Consider the following 20,967-nt stretch of genomic DNA (forward strand, 5'->3'; position numbering starts at 1 on the left):
ACTCTGGTCACAATTTCTTGTTTTTCTTTCCTTCTTAGACATACTACAAAGAGCCACATGGTCACGGATCAGCACTTAGTGAGTATACACAGCAGTCTCTCCCACTACAATTTGGCCACAACCATGGAATAAATGTTGCTTTCTCCTTTAGCATCTTGGCCTGCCTTCTTAACCATTTATTTGCTTCCTGGAGGCTGTTTAGTTTAGGGATGTAAAGAACAGGTTTGATTATATATTCTCCTAGAATATCTGTGAACTGATCTTGGGCACCTGGTGATCTCCATGTCAGGTGCTGCTCTCATACCAGTGAATCCTCTCGGGTGGAGTTCAAACACCCAGGCTGTTGTATGTACATGGTCAGTGGTGTCGAGGCCTCACCACAGCATACAAATAGCTCACACCATTGCCAGCACACGTCTCTGCTCACAGCTTCAGGCCTTTGACCTCTTTTCTTCTCTCTTCTCCATAAGGGACAATGTGTTGCCTTTGTTTCCCACTTTGCTGATAGGGAACCTGAAGTAAAGAAACCAACACCTGTGCAGCAGTCATGGGGACTCAGCCTTCCTGTAAGGCACTGCAAATGCAGCAGTTAGATGCCAGGAGTGAGTGGCAGGAGGAATCTGTAATTCCTCCCTGTGCCATGGGGGATCTCTTGTGGCACTACAGGTGCCAGGCAGAGGTGCCTCATGATCCTTGTTTACTCTGCAGGCACTGTTTCTGCTCATGGCCAGGCAATCAAATGTCTGATGTGCATCAACTGTGGAGGGCACAATTAGGAGCAGAGAAAGGGTGCCCATGAATCTTAGGGGAAAGAGAAAACTGGAGGGATAGTGCATCAATACACCAGGCACCCGGGAGGGGAAAGGCATTTTTCACACCTTCCTTCTGGCAGCACAGCATATTCTGGCAGGGCTGTGGCAATTCAGCTGGGGTGTTACATCATTGGGGCCTGGCAAAAAAATGCTGAAAAGAAAGAAGCTTCACCAAGCACCCAAGCACTGGCTACAGGCACAACAGCATTGTTGGAAAGGTACTGAGATGTCAATGAGTCACAGGTGCAGAGTCACATCAGAAAGGGGATACCAGCTTGTCCCCTCCCAGTCCGGTTTCAGAAGGAGTTGCTGGTCCTGCTAGTGGTATTTTCCATGTAAACTTGGCAGAGCTGGTAATGCCCAGGATCAGCTTCCCTTAAGGGAGGGAAGGGAAAGCCAGGTGATACTTGGAGTTGTGCTAGCCTGATCCTCACACAAAAAAAATACTGGGCTCTTCCCAGGCTCTGCTTCTTTCTCTTGCCTGGATGGGAACCACATCACTCAGCGGGGACTGGCTGGGAGGGCAGAGGGAGAGACACAGAAGCCCAAGGAAGCTAATGCAGTTATGCTACCTAGGCTGGAGTGATGCAACAGCCATTAAGGGCATTGCAGGATTCCCCTGTTTCAGAGAGGAAAGTAAATGCCATGACTGCTTATTTGGTGGGGCTTTTCCTTCCTCTGTGACATGTTCCCACTCCCCCTGCCTTGCTCACGCACTGTGCACACAACAGACCTCAGAACAGCTGCAAATTCTCATTGCTGTACAGAAAACAACAGGCCAGCAACTCCTCTCTGATTTCTTTTAGCTTAAATATTATAAATATCAAAGAAAAGATGAGAAATTACTTTGGCCTGAAACTCAGTGTGGACAATAGTGAAAGTCAGGTTTAGGCAATTTTCTTTAAGGCAATTATCTTATGTTATCTTACATGTCTTGTAGAGCATTGGTGTCCTGCCTCAGGTGAGGAATATTGCCACCTTTCCAAAAGCATCAGCTCTGCACACTCCAAGGCAGCCTGTCTAACACAGCACAGAGCTCAAAGCCATGATTTCACACGGAAAGAGGAAGCTGTTCAGGAGCATCTGGGGGAGAGGGGAGAGGGCCTGCAAAGGAGTACTGTGCTGTCACAGGCATTGGGAGGCTGCAGCACACAGGTAGAACAGGGGTCTAGGGCTAGACCAGCAAAGGCTGAAGGGCAGGAGTGTGGAAAGATGCTTTCGGCTGGAATGAGTCACAGATAGGAATGGAGGGCACAAGCTGAGCTGCATGGATGACATTTCCACAGTCTGTCTGCAATAAATGTGGATCTTGCCTCTGTTCTAGGTCTAATCATCCTCATGGATCCCGTGGAGCCATTTTTGGTTGGTTGGTTGAAGCAATTTCAAGCCCAAGAGTAAAGCTGGAGCAGCCTGGAGCAGTGCTACTGTCCACACACTGGGTGACCTCATGCATGTATACACCAGAGAGGTACATCCACCAGTAATGACCCAGGACCTGCAGCTTTAAACTCAAGCTCTAAGTGTTGCATCAGGTTATGTAAAGTTCAGTTGCATCACGCACTGTTGCACAATGCAGCTTGATGGCAGCATGCCATCTTCATTCATCGATCAGGTCTCATAGGCCACAGCAAGCTGGTCAGGAGAGAGGTGTCTGCTCCTCAGAGTACCCCAGTGTTGGAAAGCCTCTCCCAGATCACCACACCCTCCCAAAATGTGCAGGGGCAGTTGCCACCCAGTTCTCTGTGGTATTAGGCACAGCAGCAGCACCAGTAGGTGAGCAAGGCATGAGCTGCCCAGGTGGCCTCCTCTTGACCAAAGCTGAGACCATGTCTTTTTGGTGAAACCCTCTACACACGCTGCTCCATGGGAAGCTCTGCCAGGCGAAATGCGCCATTTCAGAGCCCAGGACCCACCTCACCATAAGTATGGCACCTCTTGCAGGTGGTCTTGGTCAGCCCAGCCCAGCACTGAACCCAGCTGATGTAGCTGCTGCTCCAGGCATTGCTGCCAGGATCTGCAGAATGCATCTGCAGATCAGCCAAGGATAGGGCACAGCACCAGCACTGCTCTGTTCTAGCAATTCAAGCCAAGGACTAATGGGAAGGATGGTGAGTGGCCCTTCAAGGGCCAAAGGTGACAAGAAAGCAGTTGGAAATCACAGACCACCAGGAGCATACTTGAAGTTCAAAGGAAGTTTGCATTTATCTCCGGAGAGCCCCTGCTCAACGCTCCTCCCTGGATGTGCTGGGCCACCCATGGTGGCAGGCTCAGCAATGCTCATGGATTCGCTGCTATTGTGTGAAATGTGCCTTCTTGCCAAACGGCGCCCCTCCTCTGCTAAAAGCGCAATCCCGCGATGACCCACTCCAGGGCGCGGCATTGCAAGCAGCGGCCCATCCACCAGGATGAACTGGATGAGAGCCCTGCAGCATGGGAGGAGCTCTTCTGGGAGGACTGTAGGGACACCTACCTCTGCAGAGAGGTGCTCTGTCCCCCTCCAGTGGCAGAGACCTACAGGAATCAGGCTCCGCTTGCCCAGCTCACCAGCCACCGCCATCTCCTGCATTTCACAGCAGAACGTGGGCATTTTTGCCATCGGGCAACGCCACATGTCATAGCCATGTGTGTTCTGAAGCCACCAAGACATTGCACCACGGAAGTCTTCGGCAAGAAAGGTGCCCTCGTGTGTGGTCCATAGCCTGTGGGAGACCTCAGCCAACGAGACCCTGATCCTATGCAGATCTTGACATAAGCAAAGGCATACAAACCTTCATGGCTCCTATATTTACTTGAAAAAAAAGTTTTTGACTTCTGCTTCTTCTCTGCCCAAGATGCTGTTGCTAGAAATGGAGGAAGGAAATCCCCAGTGTCTCTGTATACAAAACTATACATTTGGTCTTGCATTTGCCATGCCTGCATTTTCCTTGTGGAGCAGGGACATGGACTGGTTGTCTGCAGCCCTACCTGCCCCTGCAGTGCATGTACCTTCACAGGGATCATCCCAGCTCTTGTGGAAGACCACAGGAAAGCCCAATGCAACAGGGATCCACCCAGACTGTGGCATGGAGATGCTCAGGAGGTTCTCCCGGAGCAGTTGCTGCTAAGGTGGTAACACAGCACAAGAGGATATGGACCCAGCTTCCCTGCAGACCAGATCAACTTCATGCAGCAGGAACATCCTCCAGCCTGAGCATAAATTTGGCACAGGGAGGATGAAGGTGAGAGGTCTTGGAATATAAAGGAGCCTGACAGGCTGGCATGTCTTGTGATTTTCCTCTGTGCAATGACAGGAGGAGAACACGTCCACACCCTCATGACTTATTTTAACACCAAGATATTTTACACTAGCTGCAATAGGAGCACACACTGGGGAAGAGAGTTAGAACCAAGCCACAGCCCAAGCCTCCAGCAGCTATTTGCTCCCTCCAGGAAGGTACTCCGCAGCCAAAACCTGGCTTTGTCAGTTTGCTCAGCCTGTTGAGTAGGACAAGGGTTTAATACCAGTCAGTCAGTGGTGAACTGTGAGGGCATGCTGAGCTGGACAAGGGCATGGAGAATTTGTTGGACCTACTGTGACCTCTGCTGGCTTGGTCTGAAATTGGTGTCCTGGTTGGCCTTGGCTCGCCAGAGTGTGGTGGGAGCTGGTCCACCTGTGGCAAGGCTCTCCAGAGCTTCCACACTGCCATCCCTGGGGATCGCTTCCGCCAGAGATGTCTTTGCTCTCATTCTTGATGTAAACAGAATGCAACACCCTTAACACCTCTGGAAAGAAAATTTGCCCCACTCCTCATGATAACATCCTTCTGTTGTCCCTGGGCATGCCAAGTTTAAGCTGTGATCTCCCCAGAAAATGATATGAGATCAGGGAGGGCCACTTTGAGACAGCAGGCTCCCTGAGGCCACAGTGTCCTGCTCCAAGTGGACTGGTGGTTTGTGGGGTCCACCACAGGCCTCCCCCATCCTGCTACTGGTGTGGCCATCAGAAGGCCTGTGCTACAGAAGGGACCCCCTTGTGGAGGATGCAAATGACGCCCTGAGTGACTGTGACCATGAGAGGCCATGACAAGTGCCTGCTTTGGTCTGCTATAGATGAGCCTTGGAAAGGACACCCCAATGAGCAGAACAGCTCACACCCTTCAGAGCTGCTGTCTCAGGGTCTGAGTCTTGATCCCTTTTTCTCTAAAATCTGGTTTAAAAGTTTCTGGCTTTTCCTAAGCCTGGCTGCTTGTTCCTGAATCCACGCTGCAATGTTCTGCCTTCTCAGGGGCATATTGATGACAAATTCTCCTCAGCAGCAAAGCTGCTTAGGGAGCTCCTGTCCTAGCCTCATGTTCCAAACCCTGCACAGCAACCTGTCCTTCCTCTTGTCCCTCACCCCATGTGGTGCCACTACATCGATGTACGTGACCACAGAGACAGCTCATTCATTAAAACAGTTTGGGCTTAAAAAAAAAAAAAAAAAAAAAAAAAAAAAAAAAAAAAAAAAAAAAAAAAAGAAGAAGCTTCTAAATTAAAGCATTAAAGCAAGTTTTGTGCCCCTTTGTAACCCACTCTGTGATCCAGCTTGCAGATGACAGCAGTAGCACAACCGAAGGCACAGCCAACCTCCTCAGCACAGGGGAGAGAAACCTCTGGCCATTTTTGCTGCCAGGAAAACTGCAGCTCTGAACTGCACCCTTGGGGTTTTGGGACCCTAGAAGGAGGTGTTGCTTTGCTTCTCTTTAGATCAGGGGCTTGATCTTGCCTATGCAGGCCGAGAGCAGGAAGCTTTCTGTTTTAAAGGAAATCTGAGCTTTCAGTTTAATCCTGTGTTTTTAGGAATGCCTGGATCTTAATCCAAGCCTGGAGTTTGAACTGTTTTAAATGGATGTTGTGTGACATTTCAGAGCTAGTTGCATTTAATTGGTGACTTAGAGTCTGTTTCCACTGCCCTGTATGAAGTTTTAGACTACAGTTTGATGAGAAACACTGAAGCACATTCACTCAGAAGCCCCTCTCCAACCTTTACATATAAAAAGAAACAAGGAGGGAGAGAGGCAAAATTGTTAACAGACCAGTAGGGTGCTGAACCTCACTCTGAAAATAAAAAACAGAGACTTATTGGTAGTGACACATTAAAGTGTCACAAGTTATTCCCATAAAAGATACTGCAGAACTAGTTTTGGTTTGTGCTTTTTCCTATGCAAGTTACCTCATCTACAACAACACAAATGTTTATTGTAGCAGAATTTTTCAGTAATTAAGCATTTCAAGATCAATTCCTTCTGCAGCACCAAACGAGACTGAATGGTCATAGGGATTCAGAGTTTTGCAGTCATCTGACCTCTCTTGTAATCCAAATACTCTTCATCATAGCGAGCACACCTTCCTCTGGGCTGTTTGTTCCTGATAAACACAGGACAGATTCTTACCAGTGCTGCAATATGTACTGAACAAACATTGTATCGTGATCTAAAAATAAAACCTGGTGAAATGAAAAACTGAGACATTTAAACCCCCTATAAGACATTCCTGGGCTGCGGGAATGTCTTTTGAAAAGCCGGGACACACAGACAAATGACACAACACATCCTTATCAGACAACCTTTGTCCCAGCCCATCAGACTGCTTCTCTCCCATATGATGTATAGTATGGACTTGTGGACTTGACCTAATTGTGATGCTTTAGTAAGAGCCTAGCCTTTCTTTAGCAAAGGGGATTGTCCACACAGACAAGGGGAAGTGATTGGTACACCTCCAGATAACTAACAGTGTCACTGAAGAAAATATTGACAGCACTGAATAAATGATGGTGAAAACCACTAGGCAGAAGGTTTTGTTATTACCCTTACTATTGCATTTGGGTTGCAAAACCAACTAGAAGATTCCAAATCCCATCTTTAAGCCCAGTGTGCAAGGCTGACATACGTTTGCCAAAAGCAGAGATCTGCTCCAAGCAATGCATAAACTGAGACAGGCGAATGAAAAGCACAGAGAGGGGCAAGGTGATGACAGAAGGAGTTCCCAAATATGTGCTGTGCCCCACCACAGGAGGGGCTGAATTTTCCAGGTCTGAAACAAAACTTGTACCATTGAGAGAGTTATGATGGTTGTGACTGAGAGAAAAACTATCCTGCAATATCAGCCTTGACCTCACTGAAGCAGAACCCTCTTAGTCCCTGAGGCAGGGTGGAGTGAAGCAAGATAACTTAAGGAAAAAGAGACTCAAACACTCCCAAAACAAGAGGCTCAATAACAAGCAAAGAGTGACTGAGCAGGAAGGCAGTTGTGGGCTCTTGCAGTGGGCTGCAGGCTGAATCCCCAAAGCTGGAAAGTTCCTTTTGGTGTCCATATAAATATTTCTGTAAGTTATTTTTAAGTGTGTGTTTTGAAACAGAAGTATATTTAGATGAGTTAAATGAAAATGCGGTTTGAAGGAAGCTGCTTCTTCAGAAATTTCCCACACTGGGGAAGTCTGCTCAGCCGTGCTTGGTCCATGCCAGGGCTGCCCAGTCCCGCGGGCAGCTTTGCAGGCCGATGCCATGTGGCAGCAGTGGCACTGTGGGGCAGAAGCAAGGCCACCTCTCTCACTGGGGACAAGACAGCCCTGCACCAGCCCCCTTGTTGGCACAGAAATGCTGGCAGCCCACACAATGTTTCCATGTTGCTTTTTGATGTTGGCATGCCAGGACTGGGGTAAGATATGGTGCAGCCCCTGAGAGAGGGGAAGGGGGAAGGAGGAAATCCTGGATCCAGGGAAAGCCAGCTTTCTCCTTCCTGTGGGCCACGGCCAAGTGACTTTCCCAGGGCGCAGCAGGGGTCATGACAGTAGTCTCTTCCCAATGCAGTGCAAATCTGGGGTACTCACGTGTGGTCTGATCCCAGAGCACATGCCACAGAATCAGGATGTTGTTTTGGCCTGGCTCCAACCTGGCTTGAGTGGCCAGCATCCTTTTCACAGAAGCCAGAGATCAAAAAAGTTCATGAGATGCACAGCATAGTCCCTCTGCCTGGTCAGTGGACCATGGACCACAGCATGCCGTGTTCCACCTCTCTGTTTCCCTGAGGGAGTTTTAGTGGGCTGCAAACTTATTTTTCCTTGCACATCCCAAGCCATTCTGCAGTAAGGGTGTTGCATTCTGTTCCAACCCAGAGAGAAGTGCTCTGGAATGGATGATGAAGTCCTCCTACCTGTGCTTAAGGCTGAAGGAGGAACACAATTATTTATGGACTAGTTCACATTAAATAATGCTGGGAGTGACATTATGTAGAAAAATGCTTTTCCTTCCATTTTTTGCTTGCATTATCTGTCATCTCATGAGCAGAATTTTCACAAGCTTTCCTGTGGATTTCAGCTGGCTGGGATGATTTAGGAAAAACTTTTTGAAGCTTTTGCACTCCTGCCTGCACAGTTGGATGACTTTTGGGGGGAGTTCTGGGAAGTGCACATCCAAGAAAACATTTCCAGGACTCTGATTTTCTTTTCCAGCTTTTATAGATAGTCCAGCTGGAACAGCAGCATCATGTATGCTATAGTTTAGAAATCTGACCTAGTTCCTTTAATCCTCACTAGCCATGGGAGCTCTCAGAGGGCTCAGAAACTGTGCTCAGCCTCACCAGGTCACTTGCAACATAGGCTTCAAAGAAAAACTTCCATTCAAAAGTAAAAACATCCTTTGATGGATATGAATTTAACCTAAGATAGGGGGCAGGGGGGACTTTAAGCTTAAGCAGCGGCAAAAGTATCATGTCTTGTTTCTCCTGCAGATAAACGAAAGTTAAACTCTGTGAGACGCAGCCTCCATCACCCATGAGAGCTTTCTCCAGGGGAATTCCATAAAAAAAAGAGCAAGAAGTATATCTGCTAAATACAAATACAGGATTAACAGCAACTGACCCTATGGCAAGACCCCAATCAAGCTGCTGAAATGAAATAAAAAGCTTGCAGTAAGTCCCAGATTCCCTGTTTGCTGTGCTGTGTATCCCCAGTGCTGGAGAGGCAGCATTCCCCAGCTGGTAGGCTGCTGTCTGCAGAAAGGCTGCTGGGGGGGGTGAGATTGCCAAAGTGTTATTTAATCACAAATAAAAGCAATATTGCTTCTGTCTGCCTCTCTCCCAGCACTATCCTTAGAGGGCCAGAAGTCACCTCTCTGAATACCATTTCTCTTCCCAGTCATCAGTCAAGCATTTTGATGTTCCTTTTATTTTTCCCTCACACACAAGGGCTTTTTTTTTCTCTTTTCTCAAAGTGAGGGCTTACTCCTTGAAATAGGAAAAGGCTAAGAAACCCATTTCTAGGTGCCCTTTTCTCAGTATAAGCAGAGGTTTATATAAACAATATTCATGGTCTGTTTGGAGTCTGTTTTCTTCTTACAATGATAGCTGCCACTTAAAAGGAGGGACAGACCTGCTCTCCCTGTAGTCAAAGCCAACGACAACATTTCTTATCCTAAATCACCCTCATCTTTTCCTTCTCTCATAGAAGTGCTTTTCCCAGGCTCCCAGCCTTTCTCAGAAGCAATGCCCCAACCCCCTCTGTTTCTTTTTTACCAGAGCTGGAGACTGTATTCCCTTCCCATGAGAAAATGCCACTATAATATTTGCTGGTTTTTCTTTTTTTTTTTCCCTCTTCCACCCCACTCCCATTTTTGTTTCCTTTTGACCCCAGTGACACACTAGGAAGAGCTTTCCGTCCAGCCATGCCCACTGATACTGAGCGTCCTGGCCAAGCAACTACAGCCGATATAAGACAAAATCCTCTGAACAAATGGTTTGACCAGTCCCTTGCCATGCGCCTTCCCCCAGATTGGCTTGCTTCTCTGTGCCTCAGGGTCCAGATGCTCCCACCACCCTCCTCACGCCTCCTTCAGAGCAGAGATAACATTGTCCCAGAGAGGAAACCTCTGAACCTCATCAGCAATGTTGAAAATGCATTTTGAATGCAGTCTTCATCACAAAGTACCCCAACAACAGCGACATACTCATCTTGTTGCTTTGATCAGGCCACTCAAGAATATCAAGTACACAAACAGGACATTTGCTGAAATCAGCTATGAAAACTTGAGAGGTTTTCACTGCCTGCCCTGCAACAAAATTCCTGTTCTTAATCTGCACAGGGAAACATTTACAGGATCACTGGAGTTTTGTTTTGCTTGTTTTTAGACAATGAGAAATTTGGTTTTGTTTCCCGGGTTTCATATGCAGCCAAAGGGCTTTTCTGAAACATAACAATTACAACCTACAAAAAGATGGGCCCACAGGACATTCTGACTGCACAAAATCAGAAATATTATACTAACAGTAATAATTTGAATCACAAGAGCATTCAGGGTGAGATGGTTGAACAGAAAGTAACAAAGGTGGGTTTTGGAAAGATGCATAGCCCCTGCTGCTGCAGAACTGCTGCTTCTTTTGGATCCATGGTGTCAGGAGAAAACCACCCTGGACAGAGGTCACATCATCACTGTAATTGTTCATACATGTGTACGTGTGCAACGTCACCATTTGGCTGCAGTGAAGAGGAACCCCAATATTCCCATGCATGGCTGCACTCTGCAGAGGCGGCAAGCCTGTGGGGCCAGCCAGGCATGCATTTTTCCCCACCTCCTTCTTTTTCAAAGGGTCCTTTCTTATCATCCCCCCCCCTCCCCACTCAACCTCCCCATTTCCACATGTTACTAGCATTCAAGGCAAATATTTCTCCCAGACTCTTTGGTCTGGTGTGTCCCCCCTGACTTTTAGGAGGCCCCTTTATCAGGCAAGATCACGGCGAGCCGGGCAAACATTACCTCAGGGGCACCGTGAATCGGGGCCAGGGGTGTGAATAGGCCCCACACATTCTCTCCAGCCTCTTCCCTTTCCTATAGCAACCAAGTTGGGAGCAGGCAGGTCACACAGCCCCTCCGTTGTGTGGAGAGCCCTGCCGGGGCCGGGGGGGCGGCCATTTGGTGGGAGTGGGTCACAGGGCCTGGATTGGGAACAGGGGGCATGGAGGCAGTCCTCAGGCCTGTGCAAATATGGCAGGGGGTGCCCGGCTTCCTGCTCGGGCCTGCCCGTGGCTGTGCCCCAGCCCTGGCACCTGGCTCTCCCTTCCCCGTTAGCCAGCCATCTTTTCTGGTGTGAAAGCAGAGCTGCATCTCCATCCTGGCCTTTTCTGCCCTTCAGAGAGGAAAAAGGAAAAATGCATAACAAAAAATCCTCTGTGTCAGCCACAGATCTCAGTAGAGCAGGCAAAAGGGAGGGAAGGAGCAGGAGGAGCCTGGCAGGTCTTTCCACAAGCAGAGGTGCCTCCAGATGGGGACCCTCTGCCAGCAGACCCAGCACACTGTGTGCAGGGCATGAGCCACTGCTCGGGAGGGTCTTTCCAAGGCAGCATCCCAGACCAAGGGATTGTGCTTGCTTCTCCAACACCAAGCCCCACATCTCCCTGACAGACTTCTCTGGAAAGCTCCTCAGCCTTGGTACATACAGCAGCACCAAGGTGGGAGACATCTTCCTGTGCCACCTGGATTTTGCATGATGGTGCCCAGGACCTGGCATCAGCTGTGCCTCTCACCAAATCTCAAAGCAATGCGGACCTCACTTCAGCAGTCCCCTCATCCCTCACAAGGTGCGAACACCAGCTCCCTCACAGCACCCAGAGGGTTTCCCACAGCCCTGTGCATGCACTCTCCTGCTTCTTTCCCCACCACAGGGCTCTGTGCAGTTTCTTCCCAAGGGAATTTGCAGTGCACAGATCATACAGTGCTCAGCTAAAGATACCAAAGGGCCATCTGTCCTCTCACTTCTGACCTCCCAGAGGTCACCCCTCTCTTGGCACACTTCCCACTGTGAGTGTGGAGATAGGGTCTAAACACAGTTACACACAAGGATGAGATCTCATCCAGCCCCATGAAACTCCATGTCTGGGTGCCCTCAGGGACAGCAGTCAAGGCACACACCCTGGCATCAGTGAACAGAGAGAGCACTGATCAACAGCCTGGGAATGTGAGGCAATACACTTTTTCACAGGGAAAAGGGAAGAGGATGACATTTTGGCTCTGTAAAGTTTTCCCTTGCAAAATATTTATGATCTGATGTGATAGGGAGAGTCATGAGCAAAACTCTACGTGCAACAGCAGCCTCACTGTGGCTCCACACATAAAGAATAAGCACAGCTGTGCTGAGTCAAAGTGAGCATCAATCTAGCCAAGTGCTCTGTCTCCAATGCTGGCTGATAGATGCCTGAGGGAGAAGAAGTGAAGAGCAGGCCAGCAGTGATATTACCTCTGCATGCTCTTCCAGACTGATTGTAGCTCAGGACTTCCTGAGACAGAAACCGCTTTCGTAACTAAGAATCCTTGAGGGACTGTTACTCCTTGTGTCTGATTAATCCTCACAAGAGTCACAGATTTGTAGCACTCACTGCATCCTGATGCCTATCCAGAAGTTCTATGAATGACCAACCCTCTTTGCTTTTGTACTGTACATGATTTTTGTTTAAGATGCCTTCCCCTGGCATCTTAAATAAACAAAACCAACCAAGACCCAAACCATTAAGTAGGTAATTTTTCTTTTGGAAGCATAGTGGTGTCTGGGATGCCAGACCAGATTCTTTCACCGCAGACTCCTGGTAAGATGTTGGACACACCCACCCAAGTAATGGATGGGATGCACAGGTACAGGAGCTCTGTCCAGTGTCTTTTCCATCATGCCCAGGTGTAATGGGGCTTGTTGCCTTTCCATGCCAGAGACACAGCACCTGGGGTTGATATTGTCCTTAGCTGTTTGGGACAGCTCCTGCCTCTGCCAGGCAGCTCTTCCAGGAACTCCTGCAGCACACAATGGCACCACAAATTCAGCAACATTTTTCTCCCTTTTACCTTGCTCTCCTATTTTATGTTCAGCAGCCCTCCACCAGGAGCCCTTTCAGTCACTGACATGGCATGCCTCTCACAGAGGATGGCCACAGATAGATGCAATCCCTTCCTTAGACTCAGCTTAACCCATCAGAGAGCTCCCAAGCCATCACAGAGCTCCCAAATATAAACCAGAGATATTGAAAAGAACTTTGTCTTCCAGGAGAGAAAGTAGGATAGATTATAGAGGTGGAGGCATGAAAGTGACCCTTTCACCAGCACTCTCTGAGAGATACTAGTCTAAGCCCCTGTGAAAATATCACAGGAAGCATCTCCCATTGTACCCTTAGATTGTTTGCCTCTTCATTAACCAGCCTGACAGTAGGAAAGTTTTTCCCTGTATCATACCTCAAATATTCCTGGATACTTATGCGTGCTAAGCCTCATACCAGCTGGAGCTTTTCCAGGATCTGTGGTTTTACTACTAAGTATAGAGGGAAACTGTCAATTTAAATTCTCATATGTTTCCAAAATGAGTGTGTTGTGGTTATTTTACTAACATTTTTTTATGTCACGGTAGCAGCCATGAGCCACTATGAATTGTACAGATGGTGAGGAAAGAATGGTCTTCCCAAAATCCTACATGATTCATGGAGAATTAGGATGCTGACAAAAGGTGGGTAGCAGGAGTAGTAGGCCAGGAAAGTGATAGTGATGGTGACTAACATCCTGAAATCCAGGAGCCATTTAGGCTCTCCTACCCACGCCTGAGACCCTCCAACACTCTTGTGGTTTCACAGTCATATATTCCACTTTCTAAAAAAGCTTTCACTCTCCCCCAAAGTTTGTGCAAGGCCCACCCAAACAACGGAAGAAACTCACTGACCAAAGGAAGACTGATTGCACCCAAAGTGGTGACACACGCACCGTATGACCCGGCCAGGAGATGAGCATGAGCGTTCTCCTCCGCTCCTGGGAACTCCATAGCTCAGCAAGGAGATGGAAATAACTGTGCGAGAGAAGAGCATTTTTAAGTGAATAGTGTCCCTTCAACAAGTTGCTACGTCCTCTGCTGAGAGATAACTGGGTCTCTCTCAGGGCATTTTGGGTTGTAGGTAAAACAACTGATGCCTTCTACTGGATCAAGGGTAGGGAAATTCGTCCTTGCAGGGCTGCTCCCTTGCTCTGTGGGAAGAAGTCCACCTCCATCCTGACATCCATAGCCATTCCCACCACGTGGCAAGGATTGTCCTTTCCAGGCAATGGAGAAAACCAAGCTTTTGATCATGCACTGAAGACACTGCAAGTCATAGCACAAGGAAAAGGCTGGTGGATAGCAAAGAGCAGGAATGGTTTGCAGAGTCTGCGACCTGCTCCTCACAGGCCTCTGAGGGCTTCAGAATAGAGGGGATATATGAAGGAGCAGGTCCTGTGCCAGAGAATGTGGTCTGGCAGACTGGGCTGTGGCCTGCAATCCCAGCTCCACAGGGTGACATGACAGGGTAAGGCAAAGGCAGCACCATGTGTACGGTGAGCTACCAGATGCTATACCAAGCATGAGACACAACATGGCATAGTAATACCCTCCAAAATCACCCTCACCCACACCAGAGCTGGACTGCACTGCCTCAGTGTAGGATTATTGCCCTGTGCATCCAAGCTCGGGCCACATGGGACCATGGCGAAGGGTTCCTGCTGGTTCCCAACCCCCAGGGAAGTTGGAAATCATCACCAAGAAGGGCTAACCACTACCATGGCATAGATAGCCTCAGCACATAGAGCCACCCACATTCTTTCTCCCTGACTCCAGGGCAGAAAACCAGGCACTGCCTGGCAATCGCCTGTGTTATCTGGGTTTAGGATATTGGCCAAGTTGGTAGATTTGGTGCATTGGCCATGCTGCAGGCTGTTCACAGTGCAGCAGGGAGAACGTGCTGCTAAAAGGGTACCAGCCTCAGCCACAGAAGGCTCTTGCCAAACTCTTTCCACCGAAAAACCCTTGAAGAAAGATCCTGGTGGAGATGGAAACTCACAGATCCAAGAGGATCTGCTGGCAGGCTCTTTGTCTTTACAAACCTCAAAGGCTCAGCACGGGAAATTATCAGGAGACCTGAATTGTCAGATGATGCTTCATCCTAACACAGAGGTGGTACCAGTCACAACTTTTGCCCTGAGCCACACAGAATCTTGCACATCCCTGCTGTTCTCAGCTTTTGCCTCTTCACCAGGTATTGTCACAGAAGAGAAAACATGAATTTGGGATTAAAGCACTGGGTCAGGTCTCCCTCCCCTGCATGCAGCAGGCAAACCCCTCCTTGCCTCAGTCTCCCCTCCAGGACCCAAGGCTGACAGGTCCCTGCTCTCTTTTCCTGTGGTGATGGGGAAAAAAAATCTCATCTGCTGAGGCTTGTGTAGGCATCAGCCCCCATGTTTCCTGATGGGGAGCAGGTTAACACGTAGCTTGTGCGTCATGTTTGCAGTTTATTTAAAATCAAAGACAGGCAGGAGAATAGTAGGGATGCGTTGGCTAAGGGCCACTTATCTTCCACCCCCATGTGTGTAAAGTCTCCATTTGAGGCATTCGCCTCCCCTAGGACACATCCTCTGCTCCTGGACTGTGGGCAGAGCATCTCTTTCCAGCTGCCTCCTGCCCCCCAGCCCTGCAATTGCCTGTGAATGAAACTGAGCTATTATTGCTACTTCTTCTTTTAAAACCCATTTCCCAGAAAAGAAGAAAAAAAAAAAAAAGAAAATAATCCATGTTAACAGGAGCCTTCGGCAAGGCACCCACCTTTGTCTTCCTGCCTCATTGCCACCCACCCAAATCAGCCAGAGCAGTGGGTGGCATTTACAGAATATCTCCCTGCTGAGAAGCAAAAGCACTAGGAAGGTGGCCCAGCTACCAGAGTGGGAAATTCAGTGGTCTGAGAGCACTTGGCCTTAAATTGAAGTGGTTTATTTCTGGTAACTCAGCCACAGCAGCTTCCAGTAATGCTCATAAAGCTCCTTTCCGCTCGGGACACAGCGACTTCCAAGGGCCATCTCAGCTAGCGCTCAGTCTGGCTTCCCTTAAAGTGTGCTGGTGGTAGGCTGAACTCCATGAGGGAACTGAAGCTGACCGAGATCCCACGTGGGGGACACGAGAGATCTCTTAGCAGAACCCACAAGGCACTTTTACACCATGAGTATTGACGAGCCAACCTCATATGGTCTGGCCAGCATCCATGTGTTTAGAGAAAAAGGGAGCAGGATAGCTTATGAACATTGCCAGTTCCTGTCATTCCCAAGATCTGCCTTATCCAGCTAGGAACTCCCAGCCTGCTCTGGACAGGTTGCTCACATCACCTCACTCCCATCAAGCCCAGGACAGAGCAGTGTTAGCTGGGAATAGCTGTGGCTTCTCCTTACATCTGCTCTAGACCTAATGATGTCTGGTGTTTGCACTGTCCCATGGGGAAGCTGGGATGTTGCCTGAAAGACATCTCTTGGGGAAGCTGCAAGAATAAAACCACAGCATATCAAAGCCCAGCCTTGCCCAGAGCTGTTGCACATCAGATCCAGTGACTTCATGCCATTAGAATACCACCAGAGCTGCACCAAGTGAAGTGAAGCTGATGAAGGCATGGTCCAGCCAGCTACCACAAACTACTCTTTTGCCATGCCAGATGCCATCACTGATTGTTATCCTGCTTGTTGCCAAACAGAAACAGGAGGTCTCATCTATCATAGAGTCCTGCCTTCTTGCCCAAGTGGAAAACAGTACCAGGGTCAGCTAGAGCAAAACATAACCTCTGCTCACCACAGCACCCCTTGCTCTCTCTGGGGTTTCTCCTGACTGCATGTGTCCAGCTACCTACCCCTGCCACAGCTGGGCACTCAGCCCTGAGAACCTGACCCTGGCCAAAGCCTTTCCAGATCCTGGCTCCAGTGGCTAAATAGCACCACCTGGGGCACTTTATAAAGCAATTGGCTAATGCTCTTCTTGGTCATTAAAAATATTTCATGTGTTCTGTGCTTAATTATTCGCTGGTTTCAAGGGTTGCACAATGACCCCTTTTATCTGCCTGGAGTTTGGCCCCTTTGCATTTCAGCCTGTGCCCCATTCACCTGAAACTGAAAGCTGTGACACACCAGAGCCTCTCTACATCTCCTTGCAACACTTATTCCATTATTGCACTGCCCTTATTTCCTTTTCAAGCTAATAGGTAGGCCACAGTGCTCCCTTGTCTGAGACCATGCACGTGCTACAGCAAATTTCTCCCTGTTTTGCCTCCTGTCCTGTCATTTTGGGGGTCAGAGCTGGCCATGCAGCACAGAGATGGACAATGATGGAGCAGCAAGGAAAGGCAAAACCTCTGCCCATGTAAAGCACACCCGATGAGTACACACAGCTTGGCCTCAGCAGCATCCCGCTGTGTGAACAAACACAGCAGCAATGCACACACAGACCCAAGCACCGCCGTCCAATGCCATCCCTGGTTCCAGGGATCTGCCCCTGAACTCCCAGACACAACTTCCCGGTATCCCCTATCCCAGGGACAACCCAAAGCACTTGTTCATCTTCCAACCCAAAGTCAGGGCAATGAGCATCAAGGAAGTTGTCCCAGCAGATTCCATTTCCCACTCAGGTAGTCAAGCATTGCCATTTTCCTGGGGTCAGCCAGGGGCTGTTGCTAGCACAGGGAGGAGGGATCCCATTCCCAGCTGATGTGGAAATTATGGGGATCAGCTGAGAGCCCATTTCCACTCCCTCTGCTGCTTCAGGCTGTGATCTGGCCTTTCCTTAGTCACTTTAATGACTGAGCATATCTGAATTTCCTGCCAAGGTTCAATCAGGGATGGAGAGAGAGATAAATAGATGCAGTAAATGGGAAAGGCAAGCGAGGCAAAGGGAGGGAGAGATATATTATCTTCAGCACGTCAGCTTGGGAGAGAAGGTCCTGAGGAAATGAAGGCAAACAAAGCAATATATGCTAGCAGTGGATGGCCTTTCCCTCAGGCCAGCCAAGGACCAAAGCTGGGCAGGGAGGTGAGGTACTGCAGTAAGGGAGAAACACAGCCAGAGAGCAAAGGATCCCAGTAGGGAAGGAAGAGGAAGAGAGAGAAAAGGTGAATGAGGATGTAAGCATCTCCATCCTCCACACAGACTCACAGAAATCAGAAGTATGTAGGAGCCTTCAGGCTGTAGACAAGTGAATTAGTGAGAATTAACAGCCAGTAGAGAACAGGTGCCCAGAGTAGCTTGGATGAAGTGCAGGCTTGCAAAGAGCTTGCTGATCACTAAAGTTCATAAACACAAGAGCCCTGTACTCTCCAAGTACCAGTGGCCATCTCTCTGGGAAGGCCAGTCACTACAGCACTCAACCCTAATACATTATATTTTCCATTAAAGGAATGTTCCCTTCCAATCTGTGCCTCTGCTTCACCACTCTGCAAAGGAAAATGCCAGCAGGGATGTAGCCATACTCTGTGTGCCCCAACAGGGCAACGAGGCCAGGAGCATGCCCTATTCTTTTGGTCCCTTGTCTGTTGCTCACCCTAAATCAGGATGTCCCTCTATCTGCCAGTGGCTATGGGTGAGGTTGCCTCAGGCTTCTCAGTAAGGAACTCAAAGCTTCTCCTCATGCCTCTCCACTTCTCTGATCCATTCATGCAACTGCTTCCACCACACTCAGTTTGCACTCTGGGGAAATAAGCCTTGAACTTGTCCTGTCCTCCTGCAGTGAGCAAATTGTCCCAGGAATGCTGCTCTCCCAGGTCAGCTTTGTTTGTCACTGTGGTGTTTGCCAAGCCAGGACTCAAGTGCAACCCAGCCTGAGCTTCCACCATCCACCTGCCTTTGCTGTGGGGCCCCACACCTCTGGCCTTCTGCAGCCCCAGCACCTAAAGGAGAGCAGGAAAAGCTTTTTCTTGGCTTTGGAGAGGGGCAAAAGACAGAGAAGGTGGTAGAAGAGAAGAGGTGATGGTACTTGCAGTGTCTTCTCACTATGCAGACTTGGTTCTTTCTGTCCTCACTTCTGCAAATAGCAACAAACACTGTGCATTGGTATTACTGCTGATGTTTTAATTACTGTTATAATAACAAAATTGATATTAATAAACAGTGCTTTCTGAGGAGTGGGAGAAAGCCCTACAGCAGATGCAGAGGTGAATGAAGTCAAGCAGATGACCCTGGGTGGATATCCCACACCAGCACTCCCCACACCACACTCCCCCCCCACTCTGCTGCTTTCCCTCAGCCCATGGCCCATCTGGTGTCTCCCAAAGAGCGCTGTGGAATCAGGACAGAGTCAGTGTCCTGGGCTCCCTCTCAGCCTGCTGGGAGCCACCACGCTTAGTCTCACTTCACAGCAGTGCCGAGCTGGCTTGGAAAACCACTGCGAGTAGCCAAGGAGAGGAAATTAAATCTGAGGCCACTTTACCACGAAGCCTCAGAAGCTAATCAGAGAACTTTATTAAAAAATAATAATGGCGATAAAAAGAGGAAAAAGTAAGCCACCTTGGAAGCCGTTCAACTGTGAGCAGCTGAGAGCATGGGAGGCCTTTCCAAATGCAAACACAAACAAGCCTCCTCGGGGCCAAGCTGTGCTCAGGACAGCAGGTTGCAGTTATCAGTCATGCCGAGGTCCAGCGCCAGATCATTTCTGATCAAAACCAGCCCCTGCTGGGAATGAAACACATCCCCTCACCACTTTTTGCCAGGATCAGTTCCCGCCTGGACAGCAATGAATGAAAGCATTTCACAGAAGCTGGTGGTGCTTATTCCCAGAAGTTTTTCCCTCTGAAGCCAGGGAATCCCCAGTGGCATGCCTGAGGCATACCCAAGTCCTGCTCTGTGGGCAGCCAGAGCTCTTCCAGCACCTGGTGATGTGAAAAGAACAAGATCATCTCAAAGGTCTTTCATTTTTAAATATTTTTTTTAACAAGTGTTTACAAACAAAGTATTGCTCAGAGGCTCAGGGTGCACACCTGGGGTACACTCCCCTTGATATCACAGAAATCAGATGGGGCAGGTTTGGCTGTCCTCAGAGAAACTTGCACCTTGTAATTGTACTTCCTAGACTCCTTTCCTGGTACTCCTTTCACCACCACTGCTAGGAAGAGTGAGAAGACAGGAAAGTACCACCAATTTCCCTCTAGTCCATTCTCCAACTGGGAGCCAAAGCATGACTGAAACCCATTCAAACAGGGAGCAGCCAGGCCCTTCCTGGGTCTAAGGTTCCATGGACTCAGAATCTCCTGTCCCAACCATCTCTGGATGAGGTTGATAGGAAACCAAACATCCTGTACACACAGAGTATGTGGTAAGGCAGGGAGATGAGCTCATTGCCCATTTCCTCTTGAGCATGTCTGCACCTGCCCTCAGTACGGCTCCCAGCATGTAACAAGGGGTGCAAACCAGCTGCCAGCTCATCCCAACCTCTTTGTTCCCCAGGCAGCCTCTGGGGAGCAGCTCCCCTCCCCTCTCTGTCCTTGGGGCACAGTGGAAGCAGAATAAAGTGCTGCTCCTCTGCTCCAGAGAGAAAGGAAACCTGCAGCCCACACTGCTGCAAGTCCAGGTACTTTTCCAAGGGTTTTCTCCCCTCTAGGCAGCATTCATCAGGCTCAGCCCCCAGCACCTTGCCAGTGTGGCAAGAATTGCTCCAGCAACTGGGCTCACCCCTCTCCCCTGGCCCAGAATCCTGGAGAAATTCATGGAGTCACAGGAGAAGGAGAGAGCACAGGCACTTAGGGCAAGTAGTTAACCGGCAATGAAAACCTGAGACAATCCCCTCAGATAAGGCAAGGGGCACTAGGGTCCCTTCAGTATGTCCTGACCACTATCTATGAGGCTCTCCCCTGCAGTCTCTGCTTTCCTTTGGGCCAACCCCAGCATGAGTCCTGTTATTTCCACCGTGTGGTCCATTACACAGCTGGATGTCTTGGACATAAAAAGCAGCTCTCATGGCTAAATTGACTGTACTGCCTGATCCTTCATCACGGCTGGGAGTTTTCATCTGGAGGGAGAAGTGACAGAGGTCACTACACTGCCTCTGTTAGGTTAAATGAGAATCTCTCTGGGGCTCTCCTTGAAAATCAGTCATCTGGGAGCTGTGAAGTGCCCCCATGGAGGCATAAGCAAGCAGGGGAGAGCTGAGAAGGAAGCAGAAAGCTTACCCACAGGCCTGGAGTGCATCTCAAGCACTGATATGGAATAAACCCCAGGAGCAAATTCTACCTTTGCCCAATAACACCCTCACAAGGGAAAACACATGCACAAGTAAATCCTGGAGGAGACTCTGCACCAAAAGCCACAAGAAATTCCTTTGCCTGCAGCCTGCCTGCAGGCAGAGGAGATA

The sequence above is a fragment of the Ammospiza caudacuta genome, chromosome 3 (genome assembly GCF_027887145.1).
Source record: "Ammospiza caudacuta isolate bAmmCau1 chromosome 3, bAmmCau1.pri, whole genome shotgun sequence".
Taxonomy (NCBI): Eukaryota; Metazoa; Chordata; class Aves; order Passeriformes; family Passerellidae; genus Ammospiza; species Ammospiza caudacuta.